The sequence below is a fragment of the Urocitellus parryii genome, chromosome 10 (genome assembly GCF_045843805.1).
Source record: "Urocitellus parryii isolate mUroPar1 chromosome 10, mUroPar1.hap1, whole genome shotgun sequence".
Classification (NCBI taxonomy): domain Eukaryota; kingdom Metazoa; phylum Chordata; class Mammalia; order Rodentia; family Sciuridae; genus Urocitellus; species Urocitellus parryii.
Window position 1 is genome coordinate 26,769,880 of NC_135540.1, and position 26,629 is coordinate 26,796,508.

The 26,629-nt window shown below is 37.0% G+C and overlaps 1 protein-coding gene across 7 annotated transcripts in view; it reads left to right on the forward strand.

The window, feature by feature from the left end:
* Nucleotides 1–8,918: 8,918 nt before the first annotated feature.
* Nucleotides 8,919–26,629, forward strand: part of Arfip1 (ARF interacting protein 1) — a 118,877-nt gene continuing 101,166 nt past the window's right edge. For 5 of the 7 annotated variants that reach the window (XM_026384715.2, XM_026384721.2, XM_026384716.2 and 2 more), the window contains exon 1: nucleotides 8,919–9,162. The gene's annotated coding sequence lies outside the window, so the exon portion shown is untranslated. Of the gene's footprint in view, nucleotides 9,163–10,087; nucleotides 10,155–26,629 lie in introns of those variants that run through there. The other 2 variants (XM_026384718.2, XM_077803424.1) reach the window with 2 other exon arrangements.

Consider the following 26,629-nt stretch of genomic DNA (forward strand, 5'->3'; position numbering starts at 1 on the left):
TATCTCTAATCCAAGAATCTGAAATTCAGTGGGTTTATGGATTGGGGATGTTGAACCAATAGAGTCCATGCAAATATTCCAAATTTGAAAAAAATCCAAAATTTGAAATACTTCTGGTCCAAAAAATTTTGGGTAAAGAATACTCAATCTGTATATATAATCAGAGATTATGGGTTATTTTGATCGTATCAAAAAGAATGACATCTTGGGCTGGGGATGTGGCTCATGTGGTAGCGTGCTCGCCTGGCATGCGTGCGGCCCGGGTTGGATCCTCAGCACCACATACAAACAAAGATGTTGTGTCTGCAGAAAACTAAAAAAAAAATAAATATTAAAATTCTCTCTCTCTCTCTCTCTCTCTCTTTCTCTCTCTCTCTCCTCTCTCTTTAAAAAGAAAAAAGAAAGAAAGAAAGAAAGAAAAAAGAATGACATCTTTAGGAAGATATTAGTCCCCCTGGCCAATTAACAGTGTTACTTCCTTCAAAAATAGCAAAGCTGTGGGGATGAGTTTCTGGCTCAGTGGTAGAGCGCTTGCCTAGCGACTGTGAGGCAGTGGGTTTGATCCTCAGCACCAGATAAATAAATAAATAAACAAACAAACAAATAAATAAATAAAGATATTGTGTCCATCTACAAATATTTTAAAAAATAGCAAATACATGGTGAAACACAATATATTCCTAAAACAATCACGTTTCTAATGCCAATCAAGACAAACTAGACTTTTTCCCTAGAAAAGTACTGCCTAATCAACAAAATGGGTATTCTCTGATCTCCCTCAGTAATATATCTCTATATATCTATATATGTAAATGTATATATGTGTATATATATTTATGTATAAATATATGCATATATATTCCTCCCCTAGGGGTTAATGGCAGTGACTAATACTTCTCAGAAGTACACATTCTCTCAAACTCATTAATCATTGTCCCCTTGGGAAAAAAAAAACAGCAGAGAAATGCTGTACTACAAGTTAGGGAATATTTTCTCAATATTAATAAAGATAACCACAGAAGAAGAATAAGCAATTCACCAAAAGACTTAGCAAATGAACTCCAGTAAAGAAAACAATGGCCAACCCTACTAGAAATAGACAAATATAAATCTTCTTTTAAAAAAAGGAGACTCTTTTTGTTTTGGCTTCTCAGAATAGCAGTGGCTGGTGTTTGCTATAGTCTAGTAACTCGTTGTCAGGAGGCACATAAATTGGTATAAGGATTATGAAGGGCAAATTAGTAATATGATTCAAAAACCTTACAAAACATGCATAACTTTTTATTCAGAATATATCTAGGATTTTATCCCTAAAGAAATTATAGCTATAAAAATAATTTCTTACAAATGTATTAAATTTTCTATTGTTATGTAACAAATTACCATACACTTAGTGACTTAAAACAACAACCATTTATTATCTTACACTTCTGTAGGTCAGAAGTCCAGGTGGGCTCAACTAGGTCCTCTATTTAGGGTCTCAAAAAGTAGAAATCATGATGTCAGTCAGCTAGGCTCTGGGAAAGAACCTGCTTCCAAGCTCATCAGGATTGTCTGCAGAATTGATCTGCTTTACTGTAGAACTGAGACCACTGCTTTTTTTGTTGTTGCTGTTGTCGGCTGTTGGAGCACTCTTAGCTCCTAGGACCCTGTCAGTTCCTTGTCCATGGCCCTTTTCATTTCACATAGGAGAACAGTCTTCCTGTCCCATCTTTTGTACACTTTGAATCTGACTTCTCTTGACAAACTTATCTGCTTCTAAAGGGCTCCTGTGATTAGGTTAGGTCCACTCAGATTATCTCCCTTTCTAAGAACTCAGTCAATTGACTAGTAACCTTAATTCCATCTGCAAAATCCCCTTGTGTGTAACATAACATAATCATGGGAGTGTTATCCTATCATGTTTACATAATACAAGATAAGGGTTACTGAAGGTCATCTTAGAGTTTCCCAGATCAAACAAAAACATTCCTCACATTGTTGGTATATAATCATAGACAAAATTGGAAATGACCTAAATGTACAACAGAATATATAATATAAAGAATATCTATCTATATGTTGTCATATGATGAATCTCTAAAGGACAATGATTATTTAATAACTTAAGGAAAATTCCACGATACATTAAGTTAAAAAATCAAAATACACGGCTGGGGTTGTGGCTCAGTGGTAGAGCTCTTGCCTAGCATGTGTGATGCACTGGGTTCGATTATCAGTACCACATATAAATAAACAAATTAATTAAATAAAGGTCTATCACCAACTAAAAAATATTTTAAAAATAAAAAATTCAAAATTATAAAATGCAAAAATAAAATACTTGGGAATCAACTTAACAAGAGAGGTGAAACACTACAATGAAAACTATAGAACACTAAAGAAAGAAATTGAAGAAGACCTTAAAAGATAGAAAGAGCTCCCATGCTCTTGGACAGGCAAAATTAATATTGTCACAATGGCCATACTACCCAATGCACTATACAGATTCAATTAAAATACCAATGTCATTCCTTATAGAAATAGGAAAAGCAATCATGAAATTCATTTGGAAAAATAAGAGACCCAGAATAGCCAAAGCAATCCTCAGCAAGAAGAGTGAAGCAGGAAGCATCACAATATCTGACCTTAAATTGTACTACAAATCTATAGTAACAAAAACAGCATGGTGTTGGCACCAAAATAGACATGTAGACCAATGGTACATAAATACAGTTGTCTAATACTAGACAAAGGTGCCAAAAACATATATTGGAGAAAAGATAGCCTCTTCAACAAATGGTGCTGGGAGAACTGGAAATCCATATGCAACAAAATGAAACTAAACCCCTATCTCTCACCACCACAAAACTCAACTCAAAGTGGATCAAGGACCTAGGAATTAGACCAGAGACCCTGTGCCTAATAGAGGAAAAAGGAGGCCCAAATCTTCATCACACTAAATTAGACCCTGACTTCCTTGAAGAGACTCCTAAAGTGCAAGAAATAAAATCAAGAATTGATAAATAGGATGGATTCAAACTAAAAAGCTTTTCAGCAAAAGAAACAATCAATGAGGTGAAGAGAGAGCCTACATTTGGGGAGCAAATTTTTGCCACACACACACACGTCATATAGAACGCTAATCTCCAGGATATATAAAGAACTCAAAAATTTTAAACAAATTAAAAAAAATCAAACAACTCAATCAATAAATGGGCTAAGGAGCTGAACAGACACTTCTGAGAAGAAGATATACAATCGATCAAGAAATATATGAAAAAATGTTCAACATCTCTAGTAATTAGAGAAATGCAAATCAAAACTACTCTAAGACTTCATCTCATGCCAGTCAGAATGGCAGGTATCAAGAACACAAGCAACAATAAGTGTTGGTGAGGATGTGGGGGAAAAGGCACACTTATACATTGCTGGTGGGACTGCAAATTAGTGCAACTACTCTGGAAAGCAGAATGGAGATTCCTTAGAAAACTTGGAATAGAACCATCATTTGACCCAGCTATCCCACTCCTTGGTCTATATCCAAAGGACTTAAAATCAGCTTACTATAGTAACACAGCCACATCAATGTTTATAGCAGCTCAATTCACAATAGCTAAACTGTGGAACCAACCTAGATGCCCTTCAATAGATGAATGGATAAAGAAACTGTGGTACATATACACAATGGAATAGTACTCAGCCTTAAAAGAGAATAAAAATTATGTCATTTGCAGGTAAATGGATGGAGCTGGAGAATATCATGCTAAGCAAAGTAAGTCAATCCCTCCAAAACCAAAGGCCAAATGTTCTCTCTGATAAGTGGATACTGATCCATAATGGCGGGGGTAGGGGCATCATGGGAAAAACGGAGGAACTTTGATTGGGCAAAGGGGAGGGGAGCAGGTATGGGGGAAGGAAAGATGGTGGAATGAGATGCACATTATTATTAACCCAGGTACATTACATATGGGGCACCACTACATCACATATAACCAGAGAAATGAAAAATTGTGCTGTAGTTGTGTACAATGAATCAAAATGCATTCTGTTATCATATATTCCTAATTAAAATAAATAAATTAAAAAATAAAAATACAAAACTATATATCATCAACTACTAAAAATTACATAAGGACAAAAGCTCATAGCTATTCCCACAGTGTTCAATGCCAGAAAACACAGGTTCTTAATAATAAATTATTAAGGAAAAAAATATATATTTGAAAAAAAAGACACTGACCAAAATATCAAATGTTCCTGGATAATTGAATTTATACCTAAATATAATTGACTTGTACCTAAATTCAGTTTTTTTCTATTTATGTAATTTTTTTTACAATTCTAATGTTCTTTTTGTTATCATTAAAAAACAGTATGAAGAAACATAAACCTAAACATAAACATAAATGAAAATTCTTTTCATTCAGAATTTCTAGGTGTAGTAAATTACTCACTTTTTTGTACTGGGGATTAAACCCAGGGATGCTTATCACTGAGCTACATTCTCAGTCCTTTTTATTTTTTATTGAGATAGGGTCTCACTAAATTGCTGAGGCTAGCCTCCCAAGTCACTGGGATTATGGAGATGTGCCACCATGACTGTCCAGTTACTCTCCTTTTATCAGTAGTTTATAGCCCTCTGCAGAAAATCAACTACTTTCCAAACTGAAGAAAACACTCATTCTTTGTCTTCCACAAATAGACAGCAACTATGTCCACTTAATCCTGCCTATAGCATTATTCTAAATATCAGCTGGTATTCTAGAACTTAACAGAGTTAGATTCCTGGTGCTGTGAGAGAACAAAATGAATCTAAAGTTCAGTCTCCCAAGAAGGATCATGGGAAACAGACATGCAGAGACATTAGTATAAGAAAGACTAAAACGGGCCAAACTGAGGGCTGTGGGAGAAAACAAGTGGGAAAATTAACTCTTATAAGCAGGATAAAAAAAATGGATTTATAAGCTGGGCACGGTGGTGTGCACCTGTAATCCCAGCAACTCTGTAGACTGAGGCAGAAGGATCCCAAGTTCAAAGCCAGCCTCAGAAACAGTGAGGCGCTAAGCAACTCAGTAAGAACCTGTCTCTAAATAAAATACAAAATAGGGCTGGGGATGTGGCCATGATAAAAGATATAAAGTAGCATCTGAGTTCAAATAAAAAGTATGTGGCAGGTAAGAAGAGATAAGAAAACATTTTTGTTGGTAAGACTAGAGAGTGAAACATGGAAGAAGGAAATTATAGGGCAGTTTGAAGCATATTAAACAGTTTTATGTGGGCTGGGCATGTAGCTCAAGTTAGAGTGCCTGTCTAGCATGCATGAGGACCTGGGTTGAATTCCAGTGCCAATAAGTAAATAGAAGTTTTATATGTAACTAAACCTTCATATCTATGTTAATATCTGTATCTATTAGTTGGCTAAATAAACACTCTCCCTCTAGATGTATAAAAAGGAATATTCATTTGGTTGACTATGAACTATACTTATATACTGGAAAGTAAGATTGGGGTCAGACCTTGGTAAGAACTGAATGCTAGGATAAGGAATTCATTCAGCATGTCACAAATGTCACTCAAGGTTTTTGAGTAGAAGCATGTGACAGGATCACCTGAGAAACTTTCCTCTGTTGTAATAAGTGCATAAGAGAACTCTCCTACTTTTAGAAAAAAGTGATACTGAGAGCCTTAACATCAATAAATTCATCAGGTATACAAGTATAGTCTTTTTATAATTGAATGAAGTTGTACATATACCTACTATAAAACTTTTTAAAAATGTAATAAGTCCTAGTAACTCACACCATACACCTTTACTTTGTACCTTACTTATTTTAGGGCTTCTTAAATAGTTCCATTATTCAGCATCTTCACGGGGGGTTTCATTCCAAAGGATTACACTGTGTGATCAACTAAATTTGAAAAGAGCCTCTGATGAACAATGAAACTTTTGAGACATCCCCAGAATTCCTATATAAAAGATCTGAAGTAGCAATTTCAGTAAATCATATTGATAAACAATATACAGTATTCAATATCTAAATTAGAGTTAAAAGGTCACTTGTGTGTTTCATTTATGTAGAATAAATTAAAAATAATATTCTTCACGTCTGTGATTCCAGCAACTCAGGAGGATCATGAGTTCAAAGCCAGCCGCAGCAGATTAGCTAGACACTGGGCAATTCAGTGAGACCCTGTCTCTAAATAAAATATAAAAAAGGGCTGGAGACATGGCTCAGTGGTTAAGTGCCCCTGGGTTTAATCCTTAGTATTCCCCCCCACCAAAAAAAAATATTTAACTTGTTGCCTCTTTTCCTAAATGAAAGGTAGGCTACTGGTCACTAATGAAAGACAGTCTACTGGAGTTCTCCACAAGCCTACTGAATATATAAGATCTAATTTTTCAAAAGCTGAATAAAATGCTATGTAACTAAACCTTCATATCAGTATCTATATTCATGGGGGACAATCTCCATGTCATAGTGAAGGTAGCTATTCCCCCTTTTCTTACTTCTCTGAACAGGTCAACTGAGAGAAAACTAGTAATCTTTTCTTTTCAAATAGAATAGATAGGCAGAATTTCCCAATCTAGAGCAAAAGACAGCAAGAAGGAAGAAAGGTAGGAAGGGAGTAGGGAAGGTAAGGAGGGAGGGAAATTAAGGAGGAAAGAGAAAATATGTCTCTATCTAAGCAGGGCTAGGTTAAAATAAGTCTTTCAGTATCAACAAACAAACAAACAACAACAAAACCAAATAAAAAAACTTCCCCAGCCCCCAAAAGCACTAGCTGCTGCTTCCTTTACTACAAAGGACATACACACTTTCATAATTTTCCATCATCAGGTGAAGTACCTTTCTGTGTTTTCTTAGGGCCACCTGCATTCTAATTTCCTAGGGGTAGAAGAAATCATGGAAAGATTAACCCCGTGTATAGCCCTGCAGAACTGTAATACCATGGATGTGGATTACTCATGCTCAGTACCAGAATCTCACTGTATTGAAGGGTGTCTGACATAATAAATAGCATCTTCTACAAGGATAAATTAGCATTAGTTCTGAGCAGTTCCAGTTCTTGAGAATCTCTATCAAAATCATCAGCAGCTTCCAAGGAAACTATCCTGCTAACAGCAAATTACCCAAGCAACTGTTCACCCTCCTAGCATAAGAAAAACCTCTAACAGACTAACAGATTTTAGCAAAGTTAAGTATCCCCAAACTCAACAGACAGAAAGCAGAAATGCTTAAGGATACAGCCAGCTCAAACATTAATGCACCCATTGCCAAAACTGTTCAAGCCCAGCCTGGCACTACCATGCACTTCTTCCAAGTCATCCTTGGGATACTTTGGGAATAACACTTGAACTTAGCTTCAAGTTTTGAGGTTACTTTTTTCCTACACAATAAGAGTAGTCACTATTCTAGATTGGAATCCTTTTCTTATGGTTGAGAAGAGGATGGCTTTGAGTATAAAAAATCCACAGTAAGCCAAAGAACTTAAGTTATGGTTTGTGTGAGTTGGCATTTATATTTACTGTTTTCTTGAAAAGAGAATCATTTAAGATACAGAAAGTCCCTTGACACTAGATTTGTTTTAGGATTTCAGTAGTGTTTTTTTAAGAGGTGGAGAAACACTTGTGGTGTCACAAGTATTTATTTTACACGAATCTGGAGAAGATATCTGTACAGCAATATTTCACTATTCTGAAGCTCTCTGGAAATCTGTAGAGGGGGAGTTATGCTTCTGGTCACTTAGTGTTTAAAAAAGTCTCGGTTAGCAAATGTGACAAGGAAAGTGAGAAGTGTGGTCTAAAAAAGGCTTAGTTTCATCATGAGCAAAGTTACTCTTTGCATTTCTACGAGCGAAAAGAGAATAAAAATGAGCACCTAAAGCTGCTGCAGGAAATATCTGAAGGGAGATTAGTGTGTAGGGTCAAAGGTAGCTACAATGTGTAAATGAGTTTCAGGTAAGGTCTAGCACCACCGCGGAGTCACAGTTTCCCTCCTTTAGTGCTGGGCGTTGGGGAGAGTGCCTGTGCAGGTTAGAGCTTCAACTTAGGAGACCACTAAGGGCTGAAAGAAGGAATTGCTCCGCGGTTTCTGTAGACAGGACAGCGACAGCGATCTACTTTAACGGGGCGAGCAAAGAAAGGAAACCTCGGTCATGTGGCAAAAGAAAGGAGCAGCCAAGAAAGGTTATTGGGGATGCACTCTCAGGGCGCGAGCAGAGTAGCTACAGATCACGAAGACGGAGCAGGTAGCAAGAGCTCAGAGACGATGGGAGTCGGGGATCTGGGCTTTCCAAAGGGAGTGGGCGCGAGGGCGCGGCAGGAGGGGGCCTGTCCGGGAACGGGGGAAGCGAGGGGGAGACGCCTGCACCCCGTCGGTTCCCTTGTCCCCACATTCTCTCCATCCCTCCCCCATCCCGCCCGCGGAACTGGTATAACCTTCGTGCTCTTCGGTGGCTGAGCAGCTTTGGCTCTTCGGTGGTAGCGTGGCGGTAAGCTACTTCCACCTCCACCCTCCCGGCGCACCGTCTGTTGGGGGGACGCCTAACGCGTGAGGCCGGGGCCTGTGAGTGAGAAAGAAGGGACGCTGAGGGCTCCTGGAGCCCAGAGACCATTCAAGGCAGGCCGGCGCGCCCTTCCGCTAGCTCCCAGCGCTGGCTGACGCCTCAGGAGCCGAGCGCAGAATCCACGACCATTTAGCCGCCGCCAGAAAATTACCCGGGCAACGGCACCAGTGGAGTCCCGGATGTGGTTGCTAGGGCCGCAGCCGGAGAGGCGGGGCCAGCCTCTGGAGAGGGGCGGGGGGAAATTCGTGAGAAACGCGCTGGCACCATCGAGACGTGGAGGCGCCGTGCCCGATTTAGGGAGAGAGAGGCCGTCCAGAGCGAAGGACCACACCACTTCCGGCCCTCTCACTTCCGGCTTCGCTGCTCTTGGTGCTGGTTCTGGAGGCTGGGTTGAGAGGTCGCTGGTCCGAGTGTCCTCGGCGGTTGGTCAGTGTGAGCCTGTGACAGCTGCAGTTGTTCCCCGCCCCCGAGGATCCGAGGTGCGTGGGGGAGGGGAAGAAGGAAAAGGTCCGGGTCGCGTTTCCGCTCACTTCTTGCTCGAGTTGAGGCGATTCCAGAGAGCAGCCGCAGGATAATCTTCTACTTGAGAGGTGCCGGGTTCCCAGCAGACAGGTGAGGGCGGTGCGGGCCCGCCGGGGAAGAGGCGGGGGGAAGGCGGGGGAAAGATGCTTTGAGGGCGGACACGTTGCCTCGGGCTTCACTTCTCCGGACTTTTCCCCGAGCACTTCTATCCTTAGTCTGTACACTATCGGGCCAGTATTCTGCCTTCGGTTTCGGCCCCGTGGTTCCTGCAGTCCTGCCGAGTGTATCCCAGAAACAGTCGCTTGAGGGAGCAGGACGGCCCTTTGGGTTGGCACCCTCGGTTTGCATGCAATGAGTGGAAGAGGGCTGCAGGGTCCAGATCGTGATGAAGTGTCGGAGTGGGCCACCTTCAGGCTTGGTGTCCAACTTTCATTTCTCTCCTCCCCAGTTTGCATTTCCCCACTTCCTCTCTCCAGTTGAGAGGAAGGGAGATAGTGATAGTCCCTTGGAGAGGTTCGCCTGGCAGTGGTGCAGGGAGGAGCCCTGCCCATGGAAGTTCCAAGACTTGACTGTGCTTGTGAGGACGTCTAAGGATTGCTGGAGTTTGAGAAAGGGACTTGTGGCCCTGTCTTCTGGTCCGTCCCTCTTTGCCCAGTTATTGCTGCTTACGTGTCTAGGAAAGGAAGTTTTTCTTTTGAACAGTTTCTAAACTCTAGACTTTTTCCTCTCTTTATTATTGCTTCCTTGGCTTTGTTGTTATCTTCCCCTTGAACTCTTTGATCTCAAAAAAGTTTGTGCTTTACACTTCCAGCAGATCCTTTAACCACCCTTTTAGGATTTCTGTTTCTTGTGTCTATTTTCTCCCAGAGTATGCTTCCTCAGTTCTTAATTGATAAGGAAACAATGGAAGATCTGCAGGACTTTTCAACGTGTGCTTTCACCTGGAAGGGTGTGTTCACGTTTGCCATTTAATTAACTTCGTTGACAGAAAGGTGCACCAGATTGGTTATGTTCATCCAGGCCTTTATGGGTTACGTTTAGCCAGCTGCAGGGATTGGCCGCTTCATTACTGCTCTTTCAGAGTGAGTACAGTCAACTATATTTTAGTACTGTTTTAATCATACTTTTCTTCCGTTTTTGTTTTCCTTGTTCAACGTAACCAACGCCCTTTCCCAGCCATAAAGTCCAACAACATTATCTGGGAAAATAGACAATATTTCTATTCTAAATTTATTTTCTGGGTTAAGATCGCTGCCTCAGTTACTTTGGTTCTTTTTTAAATCAGTATATTAGTTTTCCTTAGTTTATGATTTGACTTGATTCTGGGCTATGAATTGGGTCTGTGGATTTTCAGGGGTCTTCTTGGTCCCTGTCCTTGAAATCATATGACAGGTGTTTGAGTGCCTTTTTCCAATCACCCTCTGGAGTGAATGTCCATTCCTTTTCTCAAATTCTCAAAAGAGATATATGTCTAAATAGATTAAAACCACTACTTAGTGTCTTGCTGAAGTCAGTGAAAACAGAGCTTTTGGTGGAGCTGTTATTTTCCCAAACTGTAAGTGGCTTGTTTGGGGCCAAGGTGAGTAGAATGTAGGGATTCCAACTTGATATTGAAATCTCCAAGTACTTCATAACTTCAGTGTGTCTACATTCCTTCCTAGACTTACAGAAGGAAGTGACACTGTCTATTTATTTAGTTCCTGCTTTGTGGTTTGAGGTTTCTAAGCACACTATAGCCAGTGCTTTGGTGATCCAAGGGATGAATAAACTGATGTGCTTAGGTTCACCTGAGTAAAAGATTTAAATTTTGGTTGTACTTTTCTTTCATTTGTTATTTTTCCACTTTGTATTTACCTTGGGCTCTAGCTTTGCAAGGAAGAAAAAATAAGATATTTCAGTGGTGTGGATCCTAAACCTTTGTTAAGTTGCTGCTTAACTTGACAAACTCTCTCCCTCCATCCTAGGTTAGATATTTTAATGATTGTTTCTTTCTTTTAAGTAAGTTAGAATCTTTCCAAACTCAAGTTTTAGAGTGCATACTTTCTGATTGATTGTCAAGTAAATGTGTGTGTGTGTGTGTGTGTGTGTGTGTGTTGCTTACCTTATGCATGCAAGGCAAGTATTCTACAACTGAGCTATATTCCCCAACCCATGAAATGTTTTTTGATTGAAGGTTAAAGTTCTAAAGGTTTGAACCTTATGTCATATAATTTTAGAACTTGAGGACTTATATAGCTTATCAGAATCTGTCTAACCAGTTTCTGGTTTCATTTTGCTCACAAAATAATCTTCCTTTTATATAGCATCCTAACTTGGAGGAGCAGTTAACATAACTTTGTAAAGAATGTTATGTTAAAATTAGTTTCTTTCTAAGGTAATGACAATTTCAGAAGATAAATTATATCCAACACCATAGTGACAGTTACATTTGTTTTGCCTCCTGTGTGCCAGAATTTATGCTAAGTGCTTTACATGGTTATTTCATCTAATCCTCTTAGCAACTTTGTAAGGGGACTAACCCCCCTGTTTTTATAGATGAAGAGACTGATACAAATGGCTAACTGAAGCTAAAATAATCTGTTCTGAATTATACTGATAGAGCCAGCATTTGATCCTAGGTGTCTGGCGCACACTACTTTAGACAGCTACTATACTTCCATTACATTCTTTCAGGAATGAATTGGGGATATGTCACCTGATTTTCTGTCAGACATTAAGAAAAGGTCTTTTCTTTTATTGCTCTTCAGTGGATGAACAATTACTTGAATGTCCTACTGAAAAGTATGACAAAAAGAAGTGAACTTGAACAGGGCTTATAGAGTGGTCATCTATAGAGTTTTCTCATGAAGATGGATATAAATCTATGGGTGCGTTGTGTTCCTTAATGACATACAGGGGTGGGAAATGTGAAAATAAGTTATAAATAATAACCTTTTTACATCAAAACCCATATTTAAGCATAAACAAATTTCAGTATAGTTCCCTGCTTAGTATATACCTTTCTCTTGGGGTAGAGAAAGGTATATATTAAGCAGGGAACTTAAGGTAATATACCTATAGATGAACAGACTAAAAAAGTGAGTTATTTCCACATACTTTGGAAGATAATGACTTAAGGTCCATGATAATCTAAAAATATATGCCAACATTACTTCTGGGATGTATGAAAAAGGCTTTATAAAACAAAGGATCTAACATGGTTTCTACTACATTTACACAGTCATAGAAGCCACTTAATATCTCTATCAGATTCTCAACTATTTTCTGTAAGACAAAAGTATATGTATATATTTTTTCCCTCTTTATTTTCTGTTCTTTCTCCTACCTCTCATTCCCCTCTCATCTATCTCTTCTAAACCTTTGTCTTAAGATGGTCATAGGCAGGTGTTGCTTAGTTCTGTTAGCAGTTGACTCCTAAAAAGGAACATATGATCTTTTTATAAATTATTTTCCTCCTAACAAACATACTTTTTTAAAAAAATTTATTCTAATTTATTATACATGATGGCAGAATGCCAGTCATTTCATATTACACTTATAGAGCACAATTTTTCAGGTCACTGATACAAACATACTATTTAAGTGAATACTGTTCTTCTGAGAAGCAATCTGCTTTGAAATCCACTTCTGATACTACTGTTAACTCATATTGAGACATATGGTAAAGTTCTTTTCTACCTTTGTCACTTCACCTTAGTCACCAGAGTCTGAATAACTGGGTATTGGGCTTTGTTTGTTTGTTTTGGTGGTATTGGGAATAGAATCCAGAATCTTGTGCATGTTAGGGAAATTCTTTACCACTGAACTACATCCCTAGCCCACAGTGATTCAGTATTTGGAAGAAATCATATCTTTTCTCAAAAGACAAAGATTTGTTACCAAAACTAAATTTTTAGAATGTTTTGGGCTTTGAAGGTAGTTGTAAAACTAGTAATTGCTCAATTCTTTTGTGAAAATACAGTTTTATCATTGCTATTTTCTGAACTAAGAGTTTTTGTTTGGTTTCATTTTTATCCTCTATTGCTTTGGACTAGCAGCAATAGATGTTCATGATTGATTTTCTTTAATCCTTTGGGGAGCAATAACAGATTTTGGAGCGGTACTGTAAGAGCAACAGATTTGTGAGTGAGGCCTAAAATCATGCAGAGTGGAAAGTCGGTTGGTCAAGCCCCATTTCTGCTAGCATGAGATAGAATTCTAGGGCAAGGTTTCCAAACTTTTCTGCATCATAGCACACATACAAAATTATTTACATTTGTGATGTGTGTAGCAAGGCCCTCCCTAGCTTTCTGAAAGTTTTTGGGGATAAAACAGTGGGACAGTATTTTAGCACATCTGTAATCCATTCTTGGCATGTTGGTTGGAAACCAACTAGAGAAGAAAATGTTACTCCATGTTTAATACCTTTGTTTGTTTAGCATGTAATAATTTATAAAACACTTTCATATATGTTCTATTTTTATTCCAGCCATGTCATTTAGTGGAACAAATACCATAGCCACGTTAGAAATGAAGAAATTGAGATTTAGGTAAAGTGCTTTGTACAAGGTCAATGGATCAAGAATTCACGTGCTAGGTAGAAAGAATCCTTAGGGGTTCAGGAAGGGACCTTTAATCTCTAAGATGGCCAGGACCCTATCTGCTTTGATTGTTATTTCCATTTTCTGAGTCAGTCTCTAGGCACTTAGAGCTCCATAATAGTTATCATTTATTAAGTGTTACTCTGGCTTTCTAAATCACTATAGTGATTAAATAATTCCAGGACATTGAGAGTGGTGATCAGGTTCCAGTTAAAGTGTGTCATTGATGGCAGGGGATGGTGGTGGTGCTGGTAAAGGAAATGGTCAAGTGGACTGTCAAGAGCTTATCTTCACAGTTTTGAGATGATGGCAGTTTAGCAGGATTTCCAAGGTTTTTGAGTAAAAGTGGATTAAAAGAGAAATGCAGTAAAATTCAAAGAAAGTAACTTGGGCCATTGAGCCATTAGTGTTTAGGTAATTCTAACAAAAGGATTAAAAATGTAGATCATCTTAATATATGGCTAAATGTTAATTGTAGACTATTTCTCTTGTTGTTTTTTTCTTTTTCTTTTCTCTCTCTTTTTTTTAATTGGTGAATATAGTATAAGATGGGCTTATAGATGATTTTTATTTTTCTCTTTCTGTACTTTCTACTTTTATATATAGCATTTGATTACTTTTAAAATTAAAAATAAAAATGAAAGTACTATATACTCTGTGTTCTTTTGGTGCTGGGGATCAAACCCAGGACCTTGTGCATGCTAGGCAACACTCTACTGCTGAACTTCATCCCCTGCCCCTATTACTGTATGTTCTTTTTTTTTTTTTTTTTTATAATAAAGTTCCCTCCACTTTTTTTTTTAATATTTATTTTTTTTTTTAGTTCTCCGCGGACACAACATCTTTGTTGGTATGTGGTGCTGGGGATCGAACCCGGGCCGCACGCATGCCAGGCGAGCGCGCTACCACTTGAGCCACATCCCCAGCCCCTTACTGTATGTTCTTGAAAGAAAAATTCTAATCACAGATAGAATAAAAGTTTCTTCTACTCCCCAGTCCCTCTAACCCTCATGTCTCTTCCCAATTAATTTGAGAAGAAGCTGTTAGGAATCAGATGAAATATAGGAGGAAGCCCTAAACCTGCTCTAATACGATAGTAACTAGCCACATGTGGCTGTTTAAATTAGTTGAAATAAAATAAAATAAAAAATTCAGTTCCTTAGTTGCACCAGCCACATTTCAGTGCTCAGTAGCTGCCTCGTGGCTGCTTTATTGGACAATGAAGGTTTGGAACATTACCAAAAACATTTGCCAGCCTGCTAAAACTTTAAAATGCTATATATTCCTTACATAATTATTATATTACTGAAGTAAGATTTTGAAAATCCCTGTGTTTTCCATGGTGCCTTGCAGTTTTTGTTTTAGCTGATGAAATATTATTGCCATGTTCTCTCTCAGCTTTTTAACTAAATCCAGATGGCCAAAGTCTAAGTCTAATGTTTTTCTTGGATACATGGGGATTATAGTTAGCTGCTTTTCTAGGATAAAGATGTCAGCTTTTCTCAGGACTTGCGTGTTTTCTCTTTTGAGCTCTAGATCTATATATCTTGTTGTCTGATTGACAACTTCTTAAATATCTTAAAGGTATCCCAAATCTAGTATGTATCAAACTAAATTGATTTCCCTTCCTTCTTCTCCAACCCCCCAAACACTTGTCCTCTATTTTTGTTCCTTTTTTTTAAGTGAAAGATGCCACTATATTTTCATTTTATAATCAAGAAAATTAGGAGTGATGCTTATATCCCTTTCTCTGAGACAATAAATGCATCTACAGGTTTTATTAATCTTACTTTCTAAATGTCATTTGAATCTATTCCTATTCCCACTAACACCACTTAAGCTTGTTACCATTATCTTGACTGAAATTTCAGTAGCCTCTTGGCTACTTTTGGCTCTTCTTTAATCTGTTATCCATCCTGAAGGCACAATAATTAATTTTGAAATATGTCTGATTTTCATTCTCTTCCTCAATTGTTCTATGGCTTTCCATTGCTTCTAGAGTAAAAATAAAACTCCCTAACAATGCATAGTTTCCCAGCCTCAGGAGTGCCATGTTCTGCCTAACTCCCCACTTCACCCATGCTGGCCTAGTTTAGTCCTTTGTATTTTGTTTACTCCCTCCTGTTTTTGCACGGTTTTTGCACATGCTTTTCTCTTTGTCTGGACCATTCTTTTTTTCTTTCACTTCACTTGTTAACTCCTGGTCATGCCAGTTTCACATCTTAGCTAAAGTTTTGCTTCTTTAGGGAATACTCTAACCTCCTAGATAAGGTAATAACATCATACATTTCCAAAGCTACAAATGACATTTATTTATTTGATTATAAGGTTGCCTTTCTCTTCAGTGGCCTATAAACCCTATGAAGGTAGGAACAAAATCTAAATATCTAGTTGTCTTTTTTTCACCCATTTTTGGATTCCTAAAACCTAGGTCAGGACTTGACCCCTAAATATCAATTCATTAATTTTCTAATTTGATGTTGTAAAGATTTCAGCAAATGGAGTTTTGTAATATAAGATTTTAAAAAATATATTTATTTTTTAGTTTTAGGTGGACACAATATCTTTATTTTATTTTTTTATGTGGTGTTGAGGATCGAACCCAGCGCCCCGCGCATGCCAGGCTAGCGCGCTACCGCTTGAGCCACATCCCCAGCCCTGTAATATAAGATTTTGAATGTGAATTTTTATAAACATAGTCATTAAAATAGTAGAAGCTAGCTGGATACTGTGGCACATGCCTGTAATCCCAGCAACTTGGGAGGCTGATGCAGGAAGATTGAAAGGTCGAGACCAGCATGGGCAACTTAGTGGGACCCTGCCTCAAAATGCAAAATAAAAAGGGTTGGGCTGGGCATGGTGGCGCATGCCTGTAATCCCAGTGGCTCTGGAGGCTGAGGCAGGAGGATCAAAAATTCAAAGCCAGCCTCAGCAATTTTGTAAGGCCCTGAGCAACTGAGCAAAACTGTCTCAAAAAATGTGATTCAGTGGTTAAATGCCCCTGGGTTCAATCCCCAATACAAAAAAAAAAAAGGTGTGAGGAAGGGGGTTGGGGTTGAAACCCCCAGTACCAAAAAATAAAAGAGTTAAATTGCCAACTAGCTTTTCAAATATGCGGAACCAGATTATTAATAGTTATATAAAATATAACATGTTCTTTGATTATTTATAGTAAGTTTTTATTTTTAGATGGTTTTAAATTTAACAGATTTATTGTGAATGTAGTATAGAGGTTGTATGTATCCCATACCTTTTATGAACATATTCATTAATAAATTTGTTAATAAATATACTTACTAAATAATATTAGATTATTGACATATAATTATGTTTCCTATTTTAACATTATTAACACATTTCATTATTATGATATATTTGTTATAATTAATGAACCAATATTAACACATTATTGTTAACTAAATCTGTATTTTATTCACATTGCCTTAGTTTTCCCCTCATGTCCTTTTTCTGTTCCACGGTCTCGTCTAGGGTAGTATAATCTATTTAGTTGTCATGTGTTCTTTTGGTTTGACAGTTTATCTTGTGTCCTTGTTTTAGACAGGTTTGAAGATTATGAGTCAGATATTTGTACACTTTCCCTCAACTGGGATTTATTTGATGTTTTTCTCATGATGAGACTGATGAATGTGTTTGGGGGAAGAAGACCACAGTGCCATTTCCATCATGTATTGAGAGTATCCTACTGCAGTACTCTTCAGCACTGCTGATGTCAAACCTTGAACACTTGGCTTGTCACGTTTATCCACTATGAAATTACTGTTTTTCCCTCTCCTTTGTAAATTGTACTTCTTGGAAGAGAATCTCTTAGTGAAGTACACAGTTGGAGAATGGGGAATTATGTTCTATTTCCTTAGGGTCAAGTATTTATGTAAACTTTTGGGAAATATTCCATAAGGGAAACTTATCTCTTCTTCCCATTTATTAATTTATTCATTTGAATAAGTATTGACTCATGGATATTTATTTTGTACTCTGAGTTATAATCTGGTAGTTTATTTTTTTGCTCATATCGTTCTAGCTTTGGCCATTTGGAGTGCTTTTAGTTAATGCTACATTCCTGTGACATACCCCCATCATTGTGAGGTTTATGGTGATTTTCTTTTTGACTTTTGAACATTTTTTTTTTTTTTAATTTTCTGACACAACAACATGCCCCAGGCTCATCTTGGTGTATATTATCTGCCCCAGTCCTAGAATCAGCCATTTCTCCAAGGAGCCCTGGTTCCTTTTCTTAGAGAATGAATAGAAACTAATACCTGAGCTCTGTGTATGCTTATTACTACTGAGATGTCATTGTTTCTAGGCCCTCACATCAGACAGAACAAGGAAATATATGGTTGTATACTAACTGATGTATATGCACATTGCTTGTAATAATCTGTATCTATTAAGTGATATTCAGGTTATTTACCATGAATTTTTTTCCATTGGAAAAAAATTATCTATGGGGCTGGGATTGTGGCTCAGCAATAGAGCATTTGCCTAGCACGTGCGAGGGCCTGGGTTCGATCCTCAGCACCACATAAAAATAAATAAATAAAATAAAGGTATTGTGTCCAACTACAACTGAAAAATAAATATTTTTAAAAATTATCTATGAATTTTGAATGAATTTATTTGGTATGGTTTTGGTAATTTTCTAATAAAGTAACTCTCCAATTATTCATTGCTAAGGGAGAAAAACAATTCATACTTATAATACCCAATAACCTATTTGGTCTTTGAGTGAATTCAGTTATAACAAACACTAAAAACAGTGGTTCTCTTTGGGTTGGCTTCACTGCTTATATTCTGGAACTCAGCTGGCCATGTGTGAAGAATTCAGCCACCATTCACTGTATAATTTAGTTTATTTACAGCCAATTTTCTTTTCAGAGAGCAATTTAGTTTTGTTGTGGTCCCGGGGATTGAACCCAGGGGTGTGTAACTGCTAAGCCACATTCCCAGCCCTTTTTTAATATTTTATTTTGAGACAGGGTCTCCCTGAGTTGCTAAGTGCCTCTCTTAGTTGCTGAGGCTGGCTTTCAATTCATAATCCTTTTGCCTCAGCCTCCTGAGCTCCTGGGATTATAGGCGTGGAGAGTCTTATCGTTTAGTTTCTCTGTAACACAGTCTGAAGGAGGAAAAGAAAAAGTCTTCTCCAAAGAGTTAATTTTGTTACTTAGTTAGAAATTGATTATGATGGTGGAGATGGGCATAATTGAATATGTTAGATTGACTGCTAAATTATTTCTCTTTACTAAATGTAATTAAGAATTAACTGTATTTGGTCCAAGTATCTGAATTTATCTTATGTGTTTATCTTTTTTGGGTTTTCCCCCCTTTCTTTTCTTTTTTGGAGATGGGGATTGAACCCAGGGATTTGTGCTTGCAAGCGCTTTACCATGAGCTCTTTTGTGTTAATCTTAATAAGCAACTTGAACTATAGGACTTGTAGATGTCTGTCAAAACAGCTTTTATAGTTACCATAGTTATAGTAATTAATATAAACACAGAAACATGAGGTGATTCTGTATTATCTTATTTCTTTTTATTTGGTTATTCTGTTTATGAAAGGAAATGTAATACGCTTTGAACGTACTACATGTTAAGCCATTTTCAGCCCACTATCATTTGAATTGGACAGTAGGGAAAGTATTTTTTTTCTTTTAGGAGAGCTGTCATTATAGAAAACAAAATTATTTTAAGTTGTTTTGATGAAACGGAAGACTTCTGTATTTTGGATATTTTCAACTCTAAACGTGTTTTTTTTATTTGAGTCATTATATATTTTAATTCTAATTTTTTTGCTGTAAAAGTAAGTTCAACTTGAAAATTAATATTGAATTATGAAATCAAAACAAACCTTAGTATTCTCTTACCATTTCTTCATGAATGAGAAAGGGTAGACATATTCTAATAGATTCTGTTGAGAATGAGAGAGATAGAGCCACTTTCTTTAATCTTTAGCATGGTAACCAGACTCCGGAATGTCACAGAACAGTCAAAGAAGCTCAGCAAGATTAGATCAAAGCAAGCCTGTCTTGCTACTTTCAGCTCAGTGTTCTGTATTTAACCTTGACTCACCAATTGGAACTCCTTCATTCCATATGTTGTTGTTATTTATAGTACTTCTCAAACTTTTTTTTAACTATTCAAAGAATAACTCAAGACATTTCTGTGAAGATTTATTATTTTAAAAAAATCAGTAAATTTCTCTGAAGACTTATGTGTACTGTTTTGTACAAGTGATTTTTTTTTTTTAAAGAGAGAGGTGAGAGAGAGAGAGAGAATTTTTAATATTTATTTTTTAGTTTTTGGCGGACACAACATCTTTGTTTGTATGTGGTGCTGAGGATCGAACCCGGGCCGCTCGCACGCCAGGCAAGCACGCTACCGCTTGAGCCACATCCCCAGCCCCTACAAGTGAATTTTGCTTTGGTTTCCTTAACATACTTATTTTACTAAATTCATATTCCAGTGTGATCTGCCATGTTTTTCCTGTTTGTGTCTGCCTCCCTGTGTCTTGGGCATACTATTTTAGACCTCTAATGGTATATGAGTACTTAAATTATGATTTCTGTTCAACAACTCTCATCCCATAGATATTTTAGTATCAGACAGCTGAGTTCAGCGGCATCATTGACTGTACATGGAGTGGGTTTTTGTTTTTGTCTTTTGTTTCATCATACGCTCTTGTCTCTGGGGATCTGGCAGAATTCATGCTTCCTGCTTTCTTCCCAGGGTTCTAAGACCCTAAATGCATTTAAGAGTTATAGGGTATAGAATTTTTCCTCATTAAAAGTTCTTATATGTTTTCCCTCTGGATAGACCTATTCTATTCAGCTTACAAAATTGAAAGATGATTTTTCATAGTAAAATCAAAACAGCCCCAGTTTGATGACTTATAAACTTCAGGTGATACTATGTATACATCTTTACAGATGCTAATTAGTAATTTTCTTTGTAGGCTTTTCTCCTTATGCTCATTGTTTCACGAATACCTCTGCTAATTATAGAAGATGAACCCTGGAAATGACTTAATGACATTTTTGGCTTCTAGTATAACTACCTGTGGAGCTTGAATATAAGTGGTAGTTTTATAGTAGTAATTAATTTTTTTTGTTTTAAAGATAACTGAACTCATATAAATATCAGAAAATATATATTTTTGAGAAGGGACGTTGCTGGAGATTGAACCCTGGTCCCTGCTTTTACTAAGCAAGTGCTCAGCCACTGAGCTATAACCCTAAAATGTATATCTTAAACAGCACAAATTACAAGTCATTAACTTTTAAATCTTTTCACTCTTATTTCTGTTAGTCATCAAACTTATAAACAAGCATATCTTTACAAAATAATTGTAAAGTAATTCAAAGCATTTAAAATATTAATAACGTAAGATCTAGTATATTTCCTTGCAATTCTTGGAAAATTTTTTTCCTCCATTTATTTATTTATTTATTTATCTATCTATCTATCTATCTATCTATTTATTTATTTATTTGCTAGGGATCCAACCCAAGCTTTGCATATACTCTGGTAAGCGCTCTACTAATAAGCCACATCCCAAGCCAATTTTCAGTTTTGTGCTGTTTCCCTGTCTGCCTCAAGTTATTTGGTTTTTTCTAGAGCTATTTTCCTAATTGGTATTACTTTAATATTAGGGAGCAGATGATAAATTCTATTTTAAAAGAAAGTAGAAGATTGCAAAAATGAACTGCCTTAATGTTCTTTTTTTTTTTTTGACATTCTACTCTTCACTGTCTCTACAGATTCCTTCCTCTTTTGAGGCAAGATACCATAGTCAAAGAGATTGCCACCTTTTATCTAAGGGTAATTCCTTTACCTTTGTTCAAAATTTTTTGTTATTTTAAAAAAATTAATCTTATAAATAGAACATTTACAGAAAGAGTACAGAGAATTCTTCCCAGGGGCCTTAGACCCTAAGTGCATTTAGAGTTGTAGGGTATATAGAATTCTCACTCATTAAAAGTTTCCTCACCCCATTTCCCCTGATGCTGATATCTTACATAACTGTAATTATCAAGAGTAGGAAGTAACATTGGTATAATATTATTCATTAAACTGCAGACCTTATTAGAATTAAGCCAAATTTTCAACTACTCCCTTTTTCTGTTCCGGGATTTTATCCAGGAACTCATATTGAATTTAGTAATTTCTCCATTGTCTTCTTTAATTTGTAAGTATCTTACTCTATCTTTGTCTTACACAAACATGATACTTTTGAAGAGAATAGATCAGTTAATTTTTAGCATGTCTCTTAATTTGTGTTTGTACAGTGCTTTCATATGAAAACATTTTAGCATTTACTGAGAGGATCTTGTCGGCAACATTTGTGATATGTGCCTGATAATGTTTCTGTTTGCTCTTATTTCCTTTCTATATTTTAATTGAGGTTCCTTTGTAAGGAAGAGTCACTTTTTCTCCTGTTTACTTGTTTATGTCATTATGGACTCCTTAATGCTTGTTCTGTGTTTTTAAATTCAGTGCTATCCTTTATTTTATTGCTCAGTTTCTTTTTTTAAAAAATATATTTTTAGTTGTGGATGGACACCATACTTTTATTTTTATGTAGTGCTGAGGATTGAACCCAGTGCCTCATGCATGCTGTATCACTAAGCCACAACTCCAGCCTCAAATTTTGTTGCTCAGTTTTTTTTTTTTTAAAGAGAGAGTGAGAGAGGAGAGAGAGAGAGAGAATTTTTAATATTTATTTTTTAGTTCTCAATGGACACAACATCTTTGTTGGTATGTGGTGCTGAGGATCGAACCCGGGTCACACGCATGCCAGGCGAGCGCGCTACCGCTTGAGCCACATCCCCAGCCCCTGTTGCTCAGTTTCTTAAGGAGCACTAATGGCTCCTGTGTTCTTTGGACAACCCCTCACCCTTTTTGTTTTCTTTTAGAGTTTTCTTAGTTTCTGACATAAGATGATGTTCCAGCCCATTTTGTATTTTCCTGCCTCAGTCTTAGAATCAGCTACTTTGTCTAAGAGCCTTGATTCTTTTTATTGAAGTATTTAGAAACCAAAATCTGGGCACTAGATACACTTATTATCACTATACAGTCTTTGCTTCTAGGCTCCTTAGTGAACAGAGCTAGGAAAGTAAACTAATGCACATAAATATTTATGTGCATATACTACAAATATAATAAATACGAATTTATACTGATGTCTCTGATTCCAGTCCAATACCACAGAATTAATTTTAGCATTTCTTCTTTCTTTATTTATAACTTCTTTTTTTTAAACAAACATTGTGGGAGGCCAACCTTACAGGTAACTGAGTTATACTCCCCAGCTGGGTGCTAAGGCGCTCAGTCACAGAAATGGGTGTGTCTTGCTACAGCCCCATGGGTGGAGCTACGCTCACCTGTTCCTTTGTAATAGAACCCCTTGCCCTGTTTAGGATAGAATCTTCCATGGAAGTGCCTTGTGTGTGTCCCTTCCTCTTACTGTGTCCTTGGGTGTGGCCTACCCAGGTGTCAGTCAACCTGCTGACAGTGGACATCATGAAGATAGACTCAGCCCCCTGAAACCTGACCCCTAGCCTCATTTGAGTAGCTTCTCCTCAATAAAAGGGGTCAGCGCATGCTCTCTCTCTCTCTCTTTCTTCCGACCCTTAAGGTCAGAGGAGCCATCACAGCAACCCCAAAGAAAAGGTATTCGTGTCGCTTGTGTGGTTATTTCGTGCAGCCCAGTTAGCCCAGTTTAACTAGAGTGACCCCCTGAGCCTTTTAGTCACAAGAACAGAAACCCGGCAAAACATATCTTTTTTTTATACCTTTATTTTATTGATTTATTTTTATGTGGTGCTGAGGATCGAATCCAGTGCCTCACAAGTGTGAGACAAGCACTCTACCTCTGAGCCACAATCCCAACCCTATTTATAACTTCTTTATCCCCAAGAAACCCATTTCTAATTTTCTTTATTTTTCTTCCCTTTCTTCTTTTGGTTATTCATTATAATACAGTTAGTTAATTTGTTGGTGTCTCTGTACTATTTTGAGTTCCCACCCCATGCTGGCTGGTTCTAATTGTTTGTTTTTTAATTAAAAACTTTTTTATAGTATATTTGAAAATTGCTATAGCTCTAACAGTCAGAATTAATTTTGGGCGGGGGGTGGTACCGGGGATTGAATTCGGGGCACTCAACCACTGAGCCACATCCCCAGCCCTATTTTGTATTTTATTTAGAGACAGGGTCTCACTGAGTTGCTTAGCACCTCACTTTTACTGAGGCTGGCTTTAAACTCATGATCCTCCTGCCTCAGCCTCCCAAGCCACTGGGATCATAGGTTTGCACCACTGTACCTGGCAGAATTAATTTTTAAAAAGAAAAAAATGTGTCCAGAAATGTCACTTTTCCTTTTCCTCGGTTACCCTGTGCCTATTCTTTTCATTTCCCTACATCTTTCTACCCCTTTCTTACCTGCCCTTCCCAGAGCCTTGGATAGTACTGAACCTTATATTTACTAAATTTTTTCCTCTGTGTTTGTGTGTGTGTGTGTGTGTGTGTGTGTATGATAAAATTTAATTTGTAAATGAGGCACAGTAAGAGATATAGCAATAGTAATAAAATAGACTATTTTAATAAAATAGACTAATAAAATGTACTATAATAAATGATATATGATAGTGGTGCCTTTATCTCTCAAAATATATTATAGTATTTTCACTTAACGGAAGCACTTTATGGCATCTCTTTGGCATATCTGAATTAGTAGCAAGACTTGTGTATGGAGTCCTTTTTAAATAAAATAAGGGTTATTTGAACACAAATACTGTGGTACCACAACAGGCAGTCTGATAACAGACATCTATTGAGTGACTAAATGATAGGCAGCATACACAGGACAGATACTGTATGTAGTGTGGCTATGCTACACAAAGGGATGATTCATCCTGAGTAGGATGGAGCAGGATGGTATGATATGTCATTACGTTCTTTATGATATCAGCAATTTAAAACTTAGGATCCTATTATTCATTTTCTGGAAAATTTCATTTAAGTTTTCAGACCACAGTTGACTATAGAAAATGAAACTGGATAAGAGGGGACATGACCTGGTAATCACTCCATATCATATGAAGATTGTCTTCTTTTTCTTTTTCTTTTTTTTTCCTTTTACAGTTACACAGTTTAGATATACTATAGTTTTCAATCACTTTCCTACGTGTAGACGCCTTAGGCGGTTTCCCATAAATTACAATTACAAAGAATGCTGCAATATATATGTATTTTTGTATCATTGGATGTGGTCATCTTGTTCAAGAATAGGGAATGTCTTTCCCTTTGCTTAAGTCTTCAGTGTTTTTCAGCCATGCTTAAACATTTTTTTCCTCATATAAGTTTTATACATTGCTTACTTTGTTCCTAAGTATTTCATCTTCTTCTTTTTTTTTTTTTTTGTTTTGTGTGTGTGTGTGTGTGTGTGTGTGTGTGGTGCTGGGGATTGAACCCATGGCCTTGTGCATGTGAGGCAAATACTCTACCAACTGAGCTATATCCCCAGCCCCAGTATTTCTTCTTGGTTGTTATTGTAAGTGAAATTTTCCCTGCCATTATGTCCCCTGAATATAGTTTTTGTATGAAGGCTTTTGATTTTTATCTGTTAATTTTGTATTTTACTATTTCAATGAATTATTTTTTAGTTTTATCATTGATTCCTTGGGGTCTTTCAAGCATACTATCATATCCTCTGCAAAGAGAGATAATTTTACCTATATCTATTTCCTTTGGGATTTCTCTTAACTAGTCAGATTGGTTAATACCTGTAATACAATGTGAATAGTAGTGGAGATAGTGAGTGTTTTTGTCTTATTCCTGATATTAGTGGAAATGCCTGTTTTATTTATTAATTGAGATAATGGTTGTAGAACTAAAGTGGATAAATATTTTATGTTGAGAAAGTATTTCTTATTTTTTAAAATTTTTTTTTAATATTTATTTTTTTAGTTTTCAGCGGACACAACATCTTTGTTTGTATGTGGTGCTGAGGATCGAACCTGGGCCGCACGCATGCCAGGCTAGCGTGCTACTGCTTAAGCCACATCCCAGCCCCGAGAAAGTATTTTTTTTTTTGAGAGAGAGAATTTTTTAATATTTATTTTTTAGTTCTTGGTGGACACAACATCTTTGTTTGTATGTGGTGCTGAGGATCGAACCTGGACGGCAAGCATGCCAGAGGAGTGTGCTACCGCTTGAGCCACATCCCCAGCCCGAGAAAGTATTTCTTAAATTCATATTTTCTTGAGTATTTTATTTTGAATAGGTGTTTTATTTTGTCAGATTTACTCCATCTCAGTGTTTGTGGAGAAAGCAATGTCCCCCTTTAGGTTTATGAATATAGTATCTATAATAGATTCCCTAATTGAACCAGTTCTATACTCCTGAGATAAATCCCACTTGGTCATGTTGTATTATTTTCTTAATGTCTTGAATTTTGTTTGAAAACAGTAAATTGTTCCCTCTAGTGTATTTCAGGAGTAAAAATTTGTTTCTTTGCATTATAGTATGTAACTTTAATTGTCTTATAATTTTTTATGTATGACTCCCTGATTAGAGTGAGATTGCTTTTAGAATCTGCAATAGATTTTACTCTTCTTTTCCCTTAGTGCCTAGCAGAGTTCTTCATATGTAGTTGATGTTCTCCCTATTGAGTAAATTAGAAGCAGAAATAGCTCATTAAACTTTTACTGAATAAAATCTGAGTTTTGTGTTACACTTAGACAATGAACAGTCACCACTGTTATTAATATTAAAGACCACTCTCCACCAGGGTAGGGAAGGTCTGAGTTCTGGTTTGGAATTTTGTTTTGTGTAGGCCACAGGTAATATTTTAACTTTAGACATCTTTGGATCTCAATTTTTCCATCTGTCAAATCAGGTTGGCAGTCTTATCTTTTGAATTGTTTCATATCTAAGTGATTTTTATGAAATTATTTGTAA